Source organism: Aphidius gifuensis, linkage group LG6 (assembly GCF_014905175.1).
Source record: "Aphidius gifuensis isolate YNYX2018 linkage group LG6, ASM1490517v1, whole genome shotgun sequence".
In the NCBI taxonomy this organism is placed as follows: domain Eukaryota; kingdom Metazoa; phylum Arthropoda; class Insecta; order Hymenoptera; family Braconidae; genus Aphidius; species Aphidius gifuensis.
Window position 1 is genome coordinate 10,491,734 of NC_057793.1, and position 18,240 is coordinate 10,509,973.

The 18,240-nt window shown below is 30.5% G+C and overlaps 1 non-coding gene across 1 annotated transcript; it reads left to right on the forward strand.

The window, feature by feature from the left end:
- The first annotated feature begins 5,075 nt into the window (after positions 1–5,075).
- On the forward strand, positions 5,076–5,194 carry LOC122859949. The gene has a single exon (XR_006374393.1). It is a non-coding gene; the product is annotated as a 5S ribosomal RNA (ribosomal RNA).
- Positions 5,195–18,240: the final 13,046 nt, after the last annotated feature.

An 18,240-nucleotide genomic window follows, 5' to 3' on the forward strand; every position in this document is an offset into this window, starting at 1 on the left:
GTCGTATGTAGAATCGAGAACCGGATTCCAAGAACCTGTTTCCATGTTCACGTAAGATCCCCGGAGTAATCGACTGACGGATCGGCGACCGTTCGAGTCAGCGACCCCGGTCACCAGTTGTTCAGTTTGAATCTTATGATTATAGGTGGCGCTTTTACTAATCCACTTGTAAAATATATAGATTTGATTTTTTTCGAAATCATAGTAAAATTTAATTATGATTTTTATTTTGCATTGTTCGAATGCAATTGTTTATTGATGACAATGCGAAGATAGTTTTTTTTTGTGAAATGAATTAAGATTAAGATTAAGATGATTTAGAAATTTGTATTCCGAAAAACTTTTCTTTTATTAGTTTAATTTGTCTTTATATTTCTTCTTTCTTTTAGTATTGTTTTTTGTTTTTTCTCCAACGAGTGTTTCGATAGATGATCAAGGAAACACAGGTACTCTGAGATCATTGAGTGATTTGAAATTAATCGAAAAAACTGAAGAGAACCTGAGATCACCTGTGCCACTGTGACAGTCTTTTCGAAGTACAACAACAATTTTTGTTTTCTCTTTTTTCTAAATAGAATAAAACTTCTTTAGATTTTAAACTTGTATGAAAGATAGATTTTCAAACTACAATCTTATTGATACAAATGCGAAGAATAATATAATTTTGCATCCACCTAGATGTCTACTTTATTTCAAGACTCGAGTTTATCACTCTAATTTTAGTTTTAGATCTTTAAGAGTTTTTAAATTTTGATATAAATAATTTAATATGTATATTTATAATATCAATTATTGTTAAATAAATTTGACTTGCCAAGCTTATTTCAAACTAGAAAAGTTAAATTCAAGTGAAACTTATATATTAAAATAAAACTAGATGTATATGTCTTGGCCAAAAAAATGATCTTGTCATGGTCCTGTCTTGGTTTCAATTACATCAGTGTTTTTTTGGTTCTAAGACAAGACCAGTCTTAGCCTCGTGTTAAACCCCAATTGGTACAACTTTCAATCGAAAAAAGTCCATCATTTGTCTTAATTTTCACGATATTTCGACTTTCGAGTTAAGAATTTTTATCATTTCTCATTTATATCAACAATTAAATTTTTTTCCTTTCATATTCTTGAATGTAGATCAAAAACCTTCAATTTGGTTTGGACATCAGCTTTGTATTCATATTATTTTAGAAGCTATGAACATTTTTGTTTTTTTTTAAAGTGATTTCAGTACAGAAAGCAAAATAAATTCTTAAAAACAACCAAACTCAATTTTGTTTCATCAGAAGATCGAAAAAATCTTTGATAGTAAATTACTAAATCTCAAAGTGATCAACTACAATAATATTAATAAATTATTATTTGTCCAATAAAAATGTATAATGACGGAATTATATTGTCATCATTCAAACATTTAATACATTGATAATTTCAACATGTAGAAAATAATTTTTTCTGATTATATCATAAAACAAAATAGATATTATTCAAAAAATTAAGAGAATGTATAGTGAAAGATACATTAAGAAATTTTTAGCCATATATCACCTCGATTAATTCAAAAATACCAGTAACTAATAGATTTTCATTATTTTTCTTTTCATTCTGAGTGTAATTAACCATATGCTTGTCTACGCGAATACACAAGCAATAAAGCACTTTATTTTCCGAGCCTGGGAGTCTCTCAGTAAGAAGGAAGTGACTGAAGCAATTACACCGATCACTGCACATGCACATAATTTTTATATTATATGCATCTCTCTTTCTCGAGTTTATTCGATGCCATTGATGTATTTAAAAAAAATATGCAAATAAAATAATAATAATAATAATAACAATAATAATATAATAATAAAACACAGGATAAAGAAAAGGGGAAGATAGAAACAACTAACAAGTAGATAAAAATATTCTCCACTGCTTATATATACCTACAGCATCACCATTTACTGTGTTTTTGTATTTTTCACTTTGTGCATATTGGACATGTTATTAATTTTCTCACTACAAAGTATTTTATATGTATAATACATGTATACAACCCTTGTACATATACATATATGAATGTGCTTACTGCAAGTTTAATTATTTATTACTATGGTACATAATCGTAGAGACTATTTTATCATATATGTCCCGTCGTATTATCGTGTTTTGCTTCTAATTTTAAATAAATTTTTCGAGATACATTATCACTGACTGTTGAAAAAATTATGATTATATACATAGTTTAAATGGAAATGTATACATACGAATATGTAAACATAATTTTACAATGCTTATTCGATTAGTTTGTAAATTAGAAAATGCATATTGTTAAAGAAAAAAAATATTTAAAAAAGGAAATTTATTATTCACTGTACGATATTAGAGATAAATATCAAAATTTTGGATTAGACATAATTATCTATTGCTATCGATATATATATATATCAATTGAACAATAGCTTCAATTTACTGTTGTAGCATGCATGAAATAAAAAAAATATGTAAAATGTAAAAAAGAAGTGAACAATGAGTTTTCAACAGTTGTTTGCTATAGTAGAAAAACATATAAAAAAATTATTATCAATAACTATAAAGTTAATATTTTTCGTACAATTGCGCTATAGCATATATTGGCATCGTATACGGGGAATGTTTCGTCGAAAAAGAGAAAATGTTAGAAGAGCATGCCATAATTCATGTTGTTTGCGTCTCGTCATAGTAATTTCTAAATATTGTCTAAAAAATAATCTAATCGACCTTATCTCTTCAGACCCTTCTTTCATCATGGAAAATTGGTAGACCTTGGTCTACGCGATGAGCACTCAACCCAACTGAAATGATGGACTCCTGGACTGTCGGCAGTCATTGTGATTGTCCATTGTAAAATGAACGTCTATGTTACTCTTTAGCTAAAGAGTAACATTAACCCAATCCGGGCTCATTCGCTACATTATAGATTCGTCTATTGCATAATAACGCACCGAATAGGAAGTTTTACTCACGACGAGCTTGAACACATATTATACGATCGGTTATTATATTAAATTCGACATTAATTGCCGTAGGGCTTCATGCGGTACGAGACGAGACGAGATTCAGCGAGTCTCAGTATCGGTCTCGCTCGTTCGCACCAGGTCTCGGTCTCGGTCTCGTCTCGCAAGTATCTCCGGATCTCGCTTTTATACTAATATTTTTTCGTTAAGTAAAATATAAAAGAATGGAAACCAATTGGTTTATTTATATATTATTCAATCATTTAAATGTTTTTATTTCATTTTATTAAAAATTTATATAAAATAAAAACAATTATAATATTATATTATTTAATATTTCAAAATAAATATTGAATTATTTTAATTTGTATTATTTTATATCAATAAAATTGATAAATTAAATCATACAAAATTATAACATAATTTAATAATTTTTCCGAAAAAATATAAAAAAAAAAAAATTTTCGAATGTTCGAACTTAAGTTGAAACTTTAAATTTTAAAAATCAATGAAGTAGTTAGACAAAAGTCTTTAGAAATTTCATAAACAAATAATAGATTTTTTTCTTTTTTTCTCTTTATTGATATGTATTTTTTCCTTTCCACGAAGTGAAATACTGCTTTTAAAATATCAGATACAAAAAATATCAGTTTGAGAAAATATAATTGGCGTAACTTTACAATATTCATAGGTATACATAAGGCTTGTAGATATCTCGTTGTGACTGTAGCGTCAATGTCTTACTGTGCAGTGTCTTACTGTCCAGTACATATTGTACTACATAACAGTTTTTCTTTTCAATACGATTCGTTACGAGAAAAAAAAAAAAAAAATTCGATCTGAAACTTTCAAAGTCTCGCGATACAGGCGAGACTTTCAGTCGATACTCTCGGTCTCGCGTCTCGCAATTAATAATTGGGTGAATTGAGATATATTAAATAAAAAACATTCTTCAATAAAAAATAAATAAACATTGTCTTCTAATTAATCTGTCGTGTACATTAATTTATCCACGACAAAACAGGAAAATTTACAGGGAATACGGGGAAATTTTTACAGGTTACGGGAAAACTCGAGATGAATGCCTGGTGGTTATAACCATAGATTACGCCTAGATAATTATCTATAGGCGTAATCGTGCGTGTAGTACTGGATGCGTTGTATTTAAGATTCGTAAATGTCGCCGTAATAAATATTTAGCTTCATTAACAATTTTGGAAAATCGAAAAAAAGAACCGAAAAACTCACTCAGAGAAGGATATGTTAACAGTTAACATACCAATATGTTTACATTAAACATACAAAAGTTTAATGTTAAGATATATATATATTAACAATACACATAGATATCTTAACTGTTAACATACGTATTTTTAAGCGGCCAAATATTTTAATGCACCAGTCTACTTCTTGTAATCTTTTTTTTTTTGACATTATATTGTGATACTATTCTAATTGTAATATAATATAATATGTACTCGTGTTGTCACAAATTTATTTAAATTTAGTTTTTTTGTAAATTCATTCTTAATTTTACATTAAATTTTCATATTTACATACGCAAATGTCCTCAACTATCAACCTAACCTTCAAATTGTGTCAATTACAGATATCTTAATAGTTAACATACGCATATTAACTATTAAGATACGTATGTTTAATGTTAATATATATATCTTTGATGTAAACTTATCAGCCACCACCCATTTAAACATGGCGGATGTTAACATTAAACAGGATATGTTAACTGTTAACATATCCTTCTCTGAGTGCGTTCTTATTATGACAACTTATTGAAAGAAAACATAAATTTAAGGAACAGTGTTGGTTTTACAAGAAGTTGATTTCAGAAGTCCATTTTTATGTTTTTATTCAAAACAACTTGTAACTAATTTTTTAATTAATATAACGTGCAATACACGTCCAGAATTGGAAAATATTTAAAAGGAGTTTCATGATTGAAAGAAAGAAAATAATGATAGCTAAATCCTTTAATGACAATATAAAATTGACTGAACCAAATAATGAAAAAAAAATAATGGATATTTTGATAGTGATTTAAAAGAGTCAGATAAAACAAAGTTTTAAATCTCTACATCCGCCAACGACCATATCGGCTTGAGTACACCAGTTCTCGTCCGATCACTGAAGTTAAGCAAGGCTGAGCGTGGTTAGTACTTGGATGGGTGACCGCTTGGGAACACCACGTGCCGTTGGCATTCCTTTTGCCATTTTTTAAATTAATTAATTTATCTGTTTTTCATCAATTTTTTTAACATGTGAGCCTGCTGATGTTGTTGTAGAAACCACAAATTTTGTTCGAGGATAACTAGGAACATCATTTAGATAGATGGTGAATGACTTGGGACCTAGAACTGATCTTGTAATCTTGATATCTCGAAAAATATTCGAGATATCGAAATTTCTTCTCTACCATACTTTTTTACTTAAACTGATGAAAAACAGCTGAATGATATAATTAATTCAGCTGTTTTTCATTAATTTTTTAAACAAGTGAGTCTGCTGATGCTGTTGGTTTTGATTTCACATTTTGTTGATTCATCATTGTTGTGTTGAAGCTGACGTGTTTTTTTGTTATTATCGGTAATATGAACTCATCGTTGTCAGTAATATTCAACTTGCAGCAACTGTACGATTTACGTGGCGACAAAATTTTATGACTGATATAAGAAGGTCAAACAAAAAAGTAAGGTAGAAATTAAGGAAAGTACAAAAACAGCTGACCAGATAACAATTAAACGTATTTTTCTTGACTCAGGTGTGGGTTAATCAAATACCCATAGTGATAATCATTCTATTCTTTCTTCATTTATTATCCCTGGGTATACTTTAATTATATCCAATAAAAATTGCATGGTTTGCGAACCGACGTCACGCTTCCAAAGTTTTTCCAAAGCCGGCATATAGTGGTGGAAAAGCTTTGTTGACCTTCTGTAAAGAAATGCTTTTTCCTGCAACTCATTTTTGTTTTCCAAATCATTTATAGTATTGATCAGATTGGTCTTATCAACGTAGTCCCATTTACTATGATTTGTTTGTAAATTCTACAGTCTCGGGTTTAAATAATTTTTCACTCCGGAATACTGTTTTGCACGGTCTATGCAAAACTCTGCTTCGCTCTTTGCCTGAACCACGAAAAATAATCTTTCTTCATTTTTCTCGTAGTACAAACGCAGATCGGTTTTTGTCATCTGCTCGGTAAGGCGACCATGGTATTTCCTTTTGAGTAAAATCGTCTCAGCGATTTGGACAGTTTTACCTTCCTTCCCAACCAGACGTTGGCATTTCCTACAATACCTATAATAATCCACCAGGGTGGAATAAATGATCTTATCTACTTTTCCTTGTTAATTGCCCTAGCGAAAATGGTGACAGTAGTGTATCTATAGGCGTTCTAGACCAGAGGGAGGTCGAAAAAAGGTGTATCGGCGAGGGGACGGGGACTGCAACTCGGTCAGTAAAACAGAGATGGTAAAGAAATTTGTCATTTATAATCCCAGTTGTTGATAATGCAGAGATGGTAAAGAAATTTGTCATTTGATGGTGTAAAATCCTAATTGTCATGTGTCAGTAATACAGATTTGAAAAAATTTTCTTATTTTAACGTGCGATTTCTCATGTCCCATGCCCCATGTCTCATGTCTTATGTCCCACATATCATTTTATGGTTTGAATTCTCAATCTCCATGTGTCGGTAAAACAGACTTGACCGGAAAAATTAAATTTTGTTATTTTAACATGCGATTTATCGTGTCCCATGTCCTGGGGCATAGCTCAAGTCTCAAGTCTCATGTCTCATGTCCTGTCTCATTCAATAACAAAAAAAACATTCTTTCGAGCTGGGTTCGAACCAACGACCAATGGATAACTTTTTAAATTGTTTATAACAATATGCAATTACAGTCCAGTGCTCTACCAACTGAGCTATCGAAGGTTATTTGTAGGACTTCTCACGTTTCATGTCCCATATATAAATATTTTTAAAATACAATTTTGCAAAAAAAAAATTGCTGACTCTCCATACGTGTTATATTTTTTCAAATCGACCCATGTATATATAAATACAACTTTGCAAAGAAATTAGCTGACTCTTGATACGTGGAATTTTCAAATATAAACTAATAAAATGCTGTCGTAGTATTTAATTGTTAATGATAAAAAATAAATATTAATTGCAAAAAATTAATATGCACGTGAGAATTTGCTGACTCTAAATACGTGTCATTTGAATAGGTACTCCTTCTACTATTCTATTGTATTTATCCCTATATAAACGAGAAGTTTTTCTGAAAATTTATCATTCGAATATCAAGAATGTAAGGAAAGGTAAGAAAGCAATTTAATAATAATACATTGATAATTAGTATTATATTTTATACATATTTATTTGCTTGAAGTTAAAATGTTTGTAGAAAAACAGCATTCAATAGAAATGGAGCAACAATTAAATAATGTTGCTGAAATGGAGAGCAAATTGAATGTCAAAAAAATGTCTGAGTTAGAGGTTAATAGAGAGTACAAAGTAACAGCTCTACAGAAGATTCATAATGAATACAATGGAGTTATGGCTACATTAAATGATGAATTTAATGTCTTTCTACCCAGCAGAATCGCCAAGTTTATAAAAAATAATGATTATTTTACAAAAATCGAGAAAGCAGCGATCGATGGATACTTGGATCTTCTTTTGGGAGGAAAATACAATAAATGTGACTTCATTTTCTCATAAAACGAAAAAAATTAGAAAAAGTTTGTGAGCTCTTCTTCAAATGTAATTATTATTATCTAGACAAAAAAAATGATTATAATATAAAACTGATAAACACCAAGACTAAGCGACTCACAAAAAATTGTAAATTATTGAAAGATTTGACAAAAAATGTTTACTATGCTGTGACAAAAATTCAAAGTTACTGTGAAAAAAAGTCTGGTGCAAGACTATCAGTCGAAATAAATAATAAATATACTGTTTTCTTACCAAAAAATAATACTAAATATTATTTTTATAATAAAAAAAAGTTCCTTGAATTAGAGGATGGTATTAAAAGAAAAGTTTTAACATTACAGTGTATTGGAAAAAATAATAAAAAAATTATCATCAGGTAATCACGTTTTGTTTTTTTGCGATATTTTTTCAACCGCTGAACCGAATTAGTCGATGGTAAATCAAATTCATGTTTTTTTTTTCTCCCAAAAACAATTGTGTTATTTGTTTTCACTTTTTGGGCCTAATTATGGGCGGTCGATCGATTTTTTCACGTGTTTCTCCGCGTATTCTCATCGTGGAGAAATATTTCCGAACGTTTCTTCACCCAAGTCGATTCGGAAAAAATTCGAAAAAAAATTTTGATACTTTTCTCCACTCATTTCTCCGCATGGGTCATGAGCGTAGAAAATCAGGAGAAATCGCAGAGGAATATTTTCAACCTTACTAGAACATAAAGATACTAGCCACAATTTCGATGACAGCATAGAACAACATAAAATAGCCAATAGTACTAAGTATTTCAGTAATTCATGAAAGTTCCATCACAACTCATGAGGAAGAACAATATGATAATGAAGAACAGACAGCAATAGTAAAAAAAAAGCAGTCCACTGATTATGAAGGATTTGCCCGGTATAATCAAATCAACCTCCATATTAACAAAAAAACAAAAACTTGTACATTTGATAAATGTAAATTCAGTGCCACTCGTACAGATGCATTGAAACAACATATCCCTGGTGAAAATATTTCTCCGCGATTTCTCCTGATTTTCTACGCTCATGACCCATGCGGAGAAATGAGTGGAGAAAAGTATCAAAATTTTTTTTCGAATTTTCTCCGAATCGACTTGGGTGAAGAAACGTTCGTAAATATTTCTCCACGATGAGAATACGCGGAGAAACACGTGAAAAAATCGATCAACCGCCCATAATTAGGCCCAAAAAGTGAAAACAAATAACACAATTGTTTTTGGAAGAAAAAAAAAACATAAATTTGATTTACTATCGACTAATTCGGTTCAGCGGTTGAAAAAATATCGCAAAAAAACGAAACGTGATTACCTGATGATAATTTTTTTATTATTTTCTCCAATACATTGTAATGTTAAAACTTTTCTTTTAATACCATCCTCTAATTCAAGGAACTTTTTTTTATCATAAAAATAATATTTAGTATTATTTTTCGGTAAGAAAACAGTATATTTATTATTTATTTCGACTGTCGAAATACAGGAGAAATCGCGGAGAAATATTTTCACCAGGGATATGTTATTTCAATGCATCTGTACAGAATAAATTTATTTATCATATGTACAAGTTTGTTTTTGTTAATGGAGTTGTTGATTATAATCCTTCATAATCAGTGGACTTTTGCTGTCTGCTTCCAATCATTTTCTTCCTCATGAGTTGTGATGGAACTTTCATGAATTACTGAAATACTTAGTACTATTGGCTATTTTATGTTGTTCTATGCTGTCATCGAAATTGTGGCTAGTATCTTTATGTTCTAGTAAGGTTAATTGTAAAAAATCGTTCACAGGTGGTTCATCAGTTGCAGATCTCATAACTTCGATTTCGTGGGAATCCTCAGTGATTCTAGATGCAGATGACAAGCACTTTGATCTAGCCACAATTTCGATGACAGCATAGAACAACATAAAATAGCCAATAGCCAGGAATATTCACAGACGGAGACAACGTTGACTGAAAATTGTGGGCAAGAGTGAATGTACTATTGGCTATTTTATGTTGTTCTATGCTGTCATCGAAATTGTGGCTAGATCAAAGTGCTTGTCATCTGCATCTAGAATCACTGAGGATTCCCACGAAATCGAAGTTATGAGATCTGCAACTGATGAACCACCTGTGAACGATTTTTTACAATTAACCTTACTAGAACATAAAGATACTAGCCACAATTTCGATGACAGCATAGAACAACATAAAATAGCCAATAGTACTAAGTATTTCAGTGATTTATGAAAGTTCCATCACAACTCATGAGGAAGAACAATATGATTATGAAGAACAGACAGCTATTGTAAAAAAAAAGCAGTCCACTGATTATGAAGGATTTGCCCGGTATAATCAAATCAACCTCCTTATTAACAAAAAAACAAAAACTTGTACATATGATAAATGTAAATTTAGTGCCACTCGTACAGATGCATTGAAACAACATATCCCTGGTGAAAATATTTCTCCGCGATTTCTCCTGTATTTCGACAGTCGAAATAAATAATAAATATACTGTTTTCTTACCAAAAAATAATACTAAATATTATTTTTATAATAAAAAAAAGTTCTCTGAATTAGAGGATGGTATTAAAAGAAAAGTTTTAACATTACAATGTATTGGAGAAAATAATAAAAAAATTATCATCAAGTAATCACGTTTTGTTTTTTTGCGATATTTTTTCAACCGCTGAACCGAATTAGTCGATAGTAAATCAAATTCATGTTTTTTTTTTCTCCCAAAAACAATTGTGTTATTTGTTTTCACTTTTTGGGCCTAATTATGGGCGGTCGATCGATTTTTTCACGTGTTTCTCCGCGTATTCTCATCGTGGAGAAATATTTCCGAACGTTTCTTCACCCAAGTCGATTCGGAGAAAATTCGAAAAAAAATTTTGATACTTTTCTCCACTCATTTCTCCGCATGGGTCATGAGCGTAGAAAATCAGGAGAAATCGCGGAGAAATATTTTCACCAGGGATATGTTATTTCAATGCATCTGTACGAGTGGCACTAAATTTACATTTATCGAATGTACAAGTTTTTGTTTTTTTGTTAATATGGAGGTTGATTTGATTATACCGGGCAAATCCTTCATAATCAGTGGACTGCTTTTTTTTTACTATTGCTGTCTGTTCTTCATTATCATATTGTTCTTCCTCATGAGTTGTGATGGAACTTTCATGAATTACTGAAATACTTAGTACTATTGGCTATTTTATGTTGTTCTATGCTGTCATCGAAATTGTGGCTAGTATCTTTATGTTCTAGTAAGGTTGAAAATATTCCTCTGCGATTTCTCCTGATTTTCTACGCTCATGACCCATGCGGAGAAATGAGTGGAGAAAAGTATCAAAATTTTTTTTCGAATTTTTTCCGAATCGACTTGGGTGAAGAAACGTTCGGAAATATTTCTCCACGATGAGAATACGCGGAGAAACACGTGAAAAAATCGATCGACCGCCCATAATTAGGCCCAAAAAGTGAAAACAAATAACACAATTGTTTTTGGGAGAAAAAAAAAACATGAATTTGATTTACCATCGACTAATTCGGTTCAGCGGTTGAAAAAATATCGCAAAAAAACAAAACGTGATTACCTGATGATAATTTTTTTATTATTTTTTCCAATACACTGTAATGTTAAAACTTTTCTTTTAATACCATCCTCTAATTCAAGGAACTTTTTTTTATTATAAAAATAATATTTAGTATTATTTTTTGGTAAGAAAACAGTATATTTATTATTTATTTCGACTGATAGTCTTGCACCAGACTTTTTTTCACAGTAACTTTGAATTTTTGTCACAGCATAGTAAACATTTTTTGTCAAATCTTTCAATAATTTACAATTTTTTGTGAGTCGCTTAGTCTTGGTGTTTATCAGTTTTATATTATAATCATTTTTTTTGTCTAGATAATAATAATTACATTTGAAGAAGAGCTCACAAACTTTTTCTAATTTTTTTCGTTTTATGAGAAAATGAAGTCACATTTATTGTATTTTCCTCCCAAAAAAAGAAGATCCAAGTATCCATCGATCGCTGCTTTCTCGATTTTTGTAAAATAATCATTATTTTTTATAAACTTGGCGATTCTGCTGGGTAGAAAGACATTAAATTCATCATTTAATGTAGCCATAACTCCATTGTATTCATTATGAATCTTCTGTAGAGCTGTTACTTTGTACTCTCTATTAACCTCTAACTCAGACATTTTTTTGACATTCAATTTGCTCTCCATTTCAGCAACATTATTTAATTGTTGCTCCATTTCTATTGAATGCTGTTTTTCTACAAACATTTTAACTTCAAGCAAATAAATATGTATAAAATATAATACTAATTATCAATGTATTATTATTAAATTGCTTTCTTACCTTTCCTTACATTCTTGATATTCGAATGATAAATTTTCAGAAAAACTTCTCGTTTATATAGGGATAAATACAATAGAATAGTAGAAGGAGTACCTATTCAAATGACACGTATTTAGAGTCAGCAATTCTCACGTGCATATTAATTTTTTGCAATTAATATTTATTTTTTATCATTAACAATTAAATACTACGACAGCATTTTATTAGTTTATATTTGAAAATTCCACGTATCAAGAGTCAGCTAATTTCTTTGCAAAGTTGTATTTATATATACATGGGTCGATTTGAAAAAATATAACACGTATGGAGAGTCAGCAATTTTTTTTTTGCAAAATTGTATTTTAAAAATATTTATATATGGGACATGAAACGTGAGAAGTCCTACAAATAACCTTCGATAGCTCAGTTGGTAGAGCACTGGACTGTAATTGCATATTGTTATAAACAATTTAAAAAGTTATCCATTGGTCGTTGGTTCGAACCCAGCTCGAAAGAATGTTTTTTTTGTTATTGAATGAGACAGGACATGAGACATGAGACTTGAGACTTGAGCTATGCCCCAGGACATGGGACACGATAAATCGCATGTTAAAATAACAAAATTTAATTTTTCCGGTCAAGTCTGTTTTACCGACACATGGAGATTGAGAATTCAAACCATAAAATGATATGTGGGACATAAGACATGAGACATGGGGCATGGGACATGAGAAATCGCACGTTAAAATAAGAAAATTTTTTCAAATCTGTATTACTGACACATGACAATTAGGATTTTACACCATCAAATGACAAATTTCTTTACCATCTCTGCATTATCAACAACTGGGATTATAAATCACAAATTTCTTTACCATCTCTGTTTTACTGACCGAGTTGCAGTCCCCGTCCCCTCGCCGATCTACGTTTTTTCGACCTCCCTCTGGTCTAGAACGCCTATAGATACACTACTGTCACCATTTTCGCTAGGGCAATTAACAAGGAAAAGTAGATAAGATCATTTATTCCACCCTGATGGATTATTACAGGTATTGTAGGAAATGCCAACGTCTGGTTGGGAAGGAAGGTAAAACTGTCCAAATCGCTGAGACGATTTTACTCAAAAGGAAATACCATGGTCGCCTTACCGAGCAGATGACAAAAACCGATCTGCGTTTGTACTACGAGAAAAATGAAGAAAGATTATTTTTCGTGGTTCAGGCAAAGAGCAAAGCAGAGTTTTGCATAGACCGTGCAAAACAGTATTCCGGAGTGAAAATTATTTAAACCCGAGACTGTAGAATTTACAAATCATAGTAAATGGGACTACGTTGATAAGACCAATCTGATCAATACTATAAATGATTTGGAAAACAAAAATGAGTTGCAGGAAAACCATTTCTTTACAGAAGGTCAACAAAGCCTTTCCACCACTATATGCCGGCTTTGGAAAAACTTTGGAAGCGTGACGTCGGTTCGCAAACCATGCAATTTTTATTGGATATAATTAAAGTATACCCAGGGATAATAAATGAAGAAAGAATAGAATGATTATCACTATGGGTATTTGATTAACCCACACCTGAGTCAAGAAAAATACGTTTAATTGTTATCTGGTCAGCTGTTTTTGTACTTTCCTTAATTTCTACCTTACTTTTTTGTTTGACCTTCTTATATCAGTCATAAAATTTTGTCGCCACGTAAATCGTACAGTTGCTGCAAGTTGAATATTACTGACAACGATGAGTTCATATTACCGATAATAACAAAAAAACACGTCAGCTTCAACACAACAATGATGAATCAACAAAATGTGAAATCAAAACCAACAGCATCAGCAGACTCACTTGTTTAAAAAATTAATGAAAAACAGCTGAATTAATTATATCATTCAGCTGTTTTTCATCAGTTTAAGTAAAAAAGTATGGTAGAGAAGAAATTTCGATATCTCGAATATTTTTCGAGATATCAAGATTACAAGATCAGTTCTAGGTCCCAAGTCATTCACCATCTATCTAAATGATGTTCCTAGTTATCCTCGAACAAAATTTGTGGTTTCTACAACAACATCAGCAGGCTCACATGTTAAAAAAATTGATGAAAAACAGATAAATTAATTAATTTAAAAAATGGCAAAAGGAATGCCAACGGCACGTGGTGTTCCCAAGCGGTTTTTTTTTTTTTTTTTAATAAAGTTTATTTTTTCTTTGGAGTAATACATGTTTGTTTCAGAGGTGAAAATGTAACTTAAATAAAAACCTTACATTAATTATATTGAGATAGAATTGTCCTTGATGACTTCTTCTTTGCTCCATCTGTTTATTTGCAAAAATATTTCGGATTATTCCTTTCGCTTTGTTTTATTTGAATTTAAAAAAGAAACAGAAGATTCTAATTATAATGTGGATGTATTGAAAAATTAATTGCTTCTAGTTGATCTAGAGCAAGATGTTAATAAAAACAATACCTTTCATCTCTTTATATTAAATTTAACTTAAAACTAGATACTATTTTTCTATTTACAATATTTACAAAAGAGAGGACTAGTGGTAGGATAAGGGAAGAAGGAGTAGGTGATATGTTGTTGCGTGGTATCAGTCTCTTCCTGATGTTGGTAGACATCTTATTTGGATAATTTCAGCAGTCTTGTCTTCAGCTTGTCAATATGTTTAGCACTGTGTGTTAACCACCAGTATTTCTTTTGATAATATTCTATGATGATCGGTATTTAAATTTTTCAGCATTTAGCTGTAATACATCATTGTAGGTCCATGTTATTTTTTTGTTTCTGCTGTGTCTTGACCAGTGATATATAACTGGAATATTGTTTTCATCTTGAATCAAGCCATCTGTGTCACAATTGATGAAATCTTGCGGAGTTAGATAACCACTGTTTCTTCTCTTTTCATAGCTACCAATGTCTGGTGTTGCTAATCTTAATATGACTTTATTTTCAATTTTTCTCATATTTGCTAGATAATCTCTAGTTAGTTTTATGGTAAAACAGTCGATACGTGGTATCTGAGCTCTCTCGTATAATATTTCATTACTGATTCTTTTTGTTATGTCATGTTCTTTTTTGAAGTTGATGTTAGTACATGTGCGTAGACATCTTCGTTCAAACTTTCTGATTTCTTCGATTACTGTAGAACTTGTATTCCACCACACTGGGCAGGCGTAAGTAATAATTGGTCTTACTAACAGTTGATAGCAGATTAGTTTAGCAATTTTTGATAGTTTTTTATTGAAAAATATATTTGAGTTTGCTCTGAATGCATGGGTTGCTTAGTTGTTTTTAGGTGTTCATCGAGTCTGATCATCTCATCAATATTGACACCAAGATACTTAACAGTTTTGCAATGTGGTATTGCTGATCTTGTTGAGGTACCAGGTTTATTTGCATAGACTGTAATCGTATGTCTTTTTGATCTGTTTACAGTGTTTACCGTTCTGTAAGATCTTCTAAACAGAATTGTTTGACATTTATCTGGATTGATGCGAAGGTTCCAAGTCATATAATTATCATTAATGTTATTCATTAAATGTGTTAACTTTGTTTCAATTACATCTGGTCTCTTATCGGCTACATATATAATCAGATCGTCAGCAAATGCGATGCTGTGAGTCATGTTACCAGGTACATTTAATTCAAATAAGTTTATTATTTCAGCATTAAATATGCTAAATAATATTGGAGAATTAACAGTTCCCTGTTGTAAACCTTCTTCAATTTTAAATGTTAGTGATGATTTATTTATACCATCGTGCACTACAAACTTTTTATTTGATATCATACTTTTTATCATGAGCGTTAAATGTTTTGGGAATTTTGCATTATTCAATTTATACAATAAACCATCTAGCCATATACTGTCAAATGCTTTCTCCAGGTCAATCAAGAGAGCACCTACCATTTTATTATCATGGAGATATTCATTTGTATCAGACAGTAATTTGTGTAGTGCATGTACAGTTCCATGTTTGTCTCTAAATCCAAACTGATTGTCGGGTATTATATTATTGTTATTACAAAAGTTAGAGATGATTGATTGATGATTTCTAAAAACTTTACTTATTGCTGGAGTAAGTGTAATTGGTCTGTAACTGGTAGGTTTGCTTGATCTTTGTCTTTTTAAGTATTGGTATAACGTGCCCTAATTTCCAGTGATCTGGGAAGTAAAAGTTAAGTACATTGTTGAACAAAACATAATATTTTATTATTGTTTTTGGTAGGTGTTTCAGCACTATTGGTGGTATTGCATCAGGGCCTGAAGATGACTTATTTGGTAGTTTTTTCAAAATATTTTCAACTTGCTGTCCATTACAAAAGTATTTAAAACTTACTGGTGTCTTGTTTAAGTTTGTTGTTTTATTATTTATAATAACAGGATTTGTTGATTTATTCTTTTTGTTGAATGATGTTACCGTGATGTTATTTATTCTGTTGTTGTAGAACTCGTGATTTAATATTTCAGCGTATTCATTGATGGTTGATGTCAAGGTTGGTACTTTATTAAAATGCCTTGGCGAATTGATCATCTCATAGAAAGCGCCAATTGCATTCAATTTTTCAACTTTGTCTGTGAAAGTATATTCATTGTTAATTTTAATTGTTTTTGATAGATCAACATTCATTTTATCAAGTAAGGTTTTTTCATTTTCATCAATAGAGATAGTTTGTATGATATTGTTTTTTTTTTCTTGAAAGATTTTTTTCATGTCTGGAAAAAATGTGTTTCCATCTCTGTGATTGATCATTCTTATTTTGTTTATCAATACTTGTTATTAGCTTTATCAATTTCACTTTTAAGTAATCTTTTGTTTCATTAATTGTTTTATAAGTTTTTAACTGTTTTACCTTTGTCATTAGTATTGTTTTCCTCCAAAATCTTAATAACTTTTGTAACTGTTGTTTTTCTTTTAATAACTGTTTTGTTTTTGTATTTGTGTATATATTAGTACAGTTTTGCTCGTAATGTTTTGGCACTATTTTATCAATTGAATTTTTGATGATTGTTTCTAGTTGTAATACGTGTTTATCTATTTCATCTAGAGATAAATTACGATTTGATGGAGGAGGACATATATGCTGAAGCTAAATGTTTTGTAAATTTATTCCATTTAGTCTTTTTAAACATCGGTCTATTATCAATAGAATTAACGAGTAAGTTGTTGTTCATATCATTTGGTAAGTGGACTGTAAATGAAATCGCCTTGTGATCACTATCATAGTCAAGTGTTTGTATTTTGTCATTATTATCAGTATCAATTTCAAGACGTTTATCAGCTAGACATATGTCAATGTAAGAACCAGATGCTGGTCGAGATGGTTCTGATGTTGTGTATATTTTCGTTTTATACTTGATTCCGTCTTGATTTTCCCATTTAGCCAATAGAGCTCCTTTAGTGTTGGTGCATTTGTCACCCCAATCTGTTCTTCTAGAATTTAGGTCACCTGCCATAATAAAATAATTATGCCTGTGATCTAAGCTCAATCCTTCAAATAATTTATTTATTTCATCAGTGTAAACGGTTCTGTTTACATGATTAGCATATACTGAAAAATTTAACATTCATTTTGTTTGTTATTTCAATTATGGTGTATTCTATTATTTCATTGTTTAATGATGATGGTTTTGTAATAATTTTGTAGTCAAATTTTTTCTTGATCATGATAGCAGTACCACCACTTTGTTTGGATTTTGGTCTGTCTGTTCTGATAAAATTATAGTCTTTAAATTCTAATTTGTGTTTGATATTTAATTTAGTTTCTGAAATGAGTAATACATCATGATTGTATTTTTCGGTAAAATTTACTAGCTCCATTCTTCTTGCTTTTTGTGATGATGGAGTTTGCGTTTAATGCAGCTATATTTATTTTTCAAGTTTTAGTGTTTTACTAAATTGTTTATTATTAATTTGTTTGTTGTTTGAAGTTTTTTTATTCATATTGTAATGGTTGATTTTCAAGTTTATCTTCGAGCTCATTTAGTTTGGCTGTTATTTTGCTCATCATTTTATTTATTGTTATAGTACATAATTCTTCAATTTTGTCATAAATTTGTTTTACCCAGTAAGGAGCTTTATCATTATTGTAATGTTCTTGCTCATTGCCAGATAAGTAATTATTGTTTTGATTTTGTGGTTGATGTGTTTGACGTA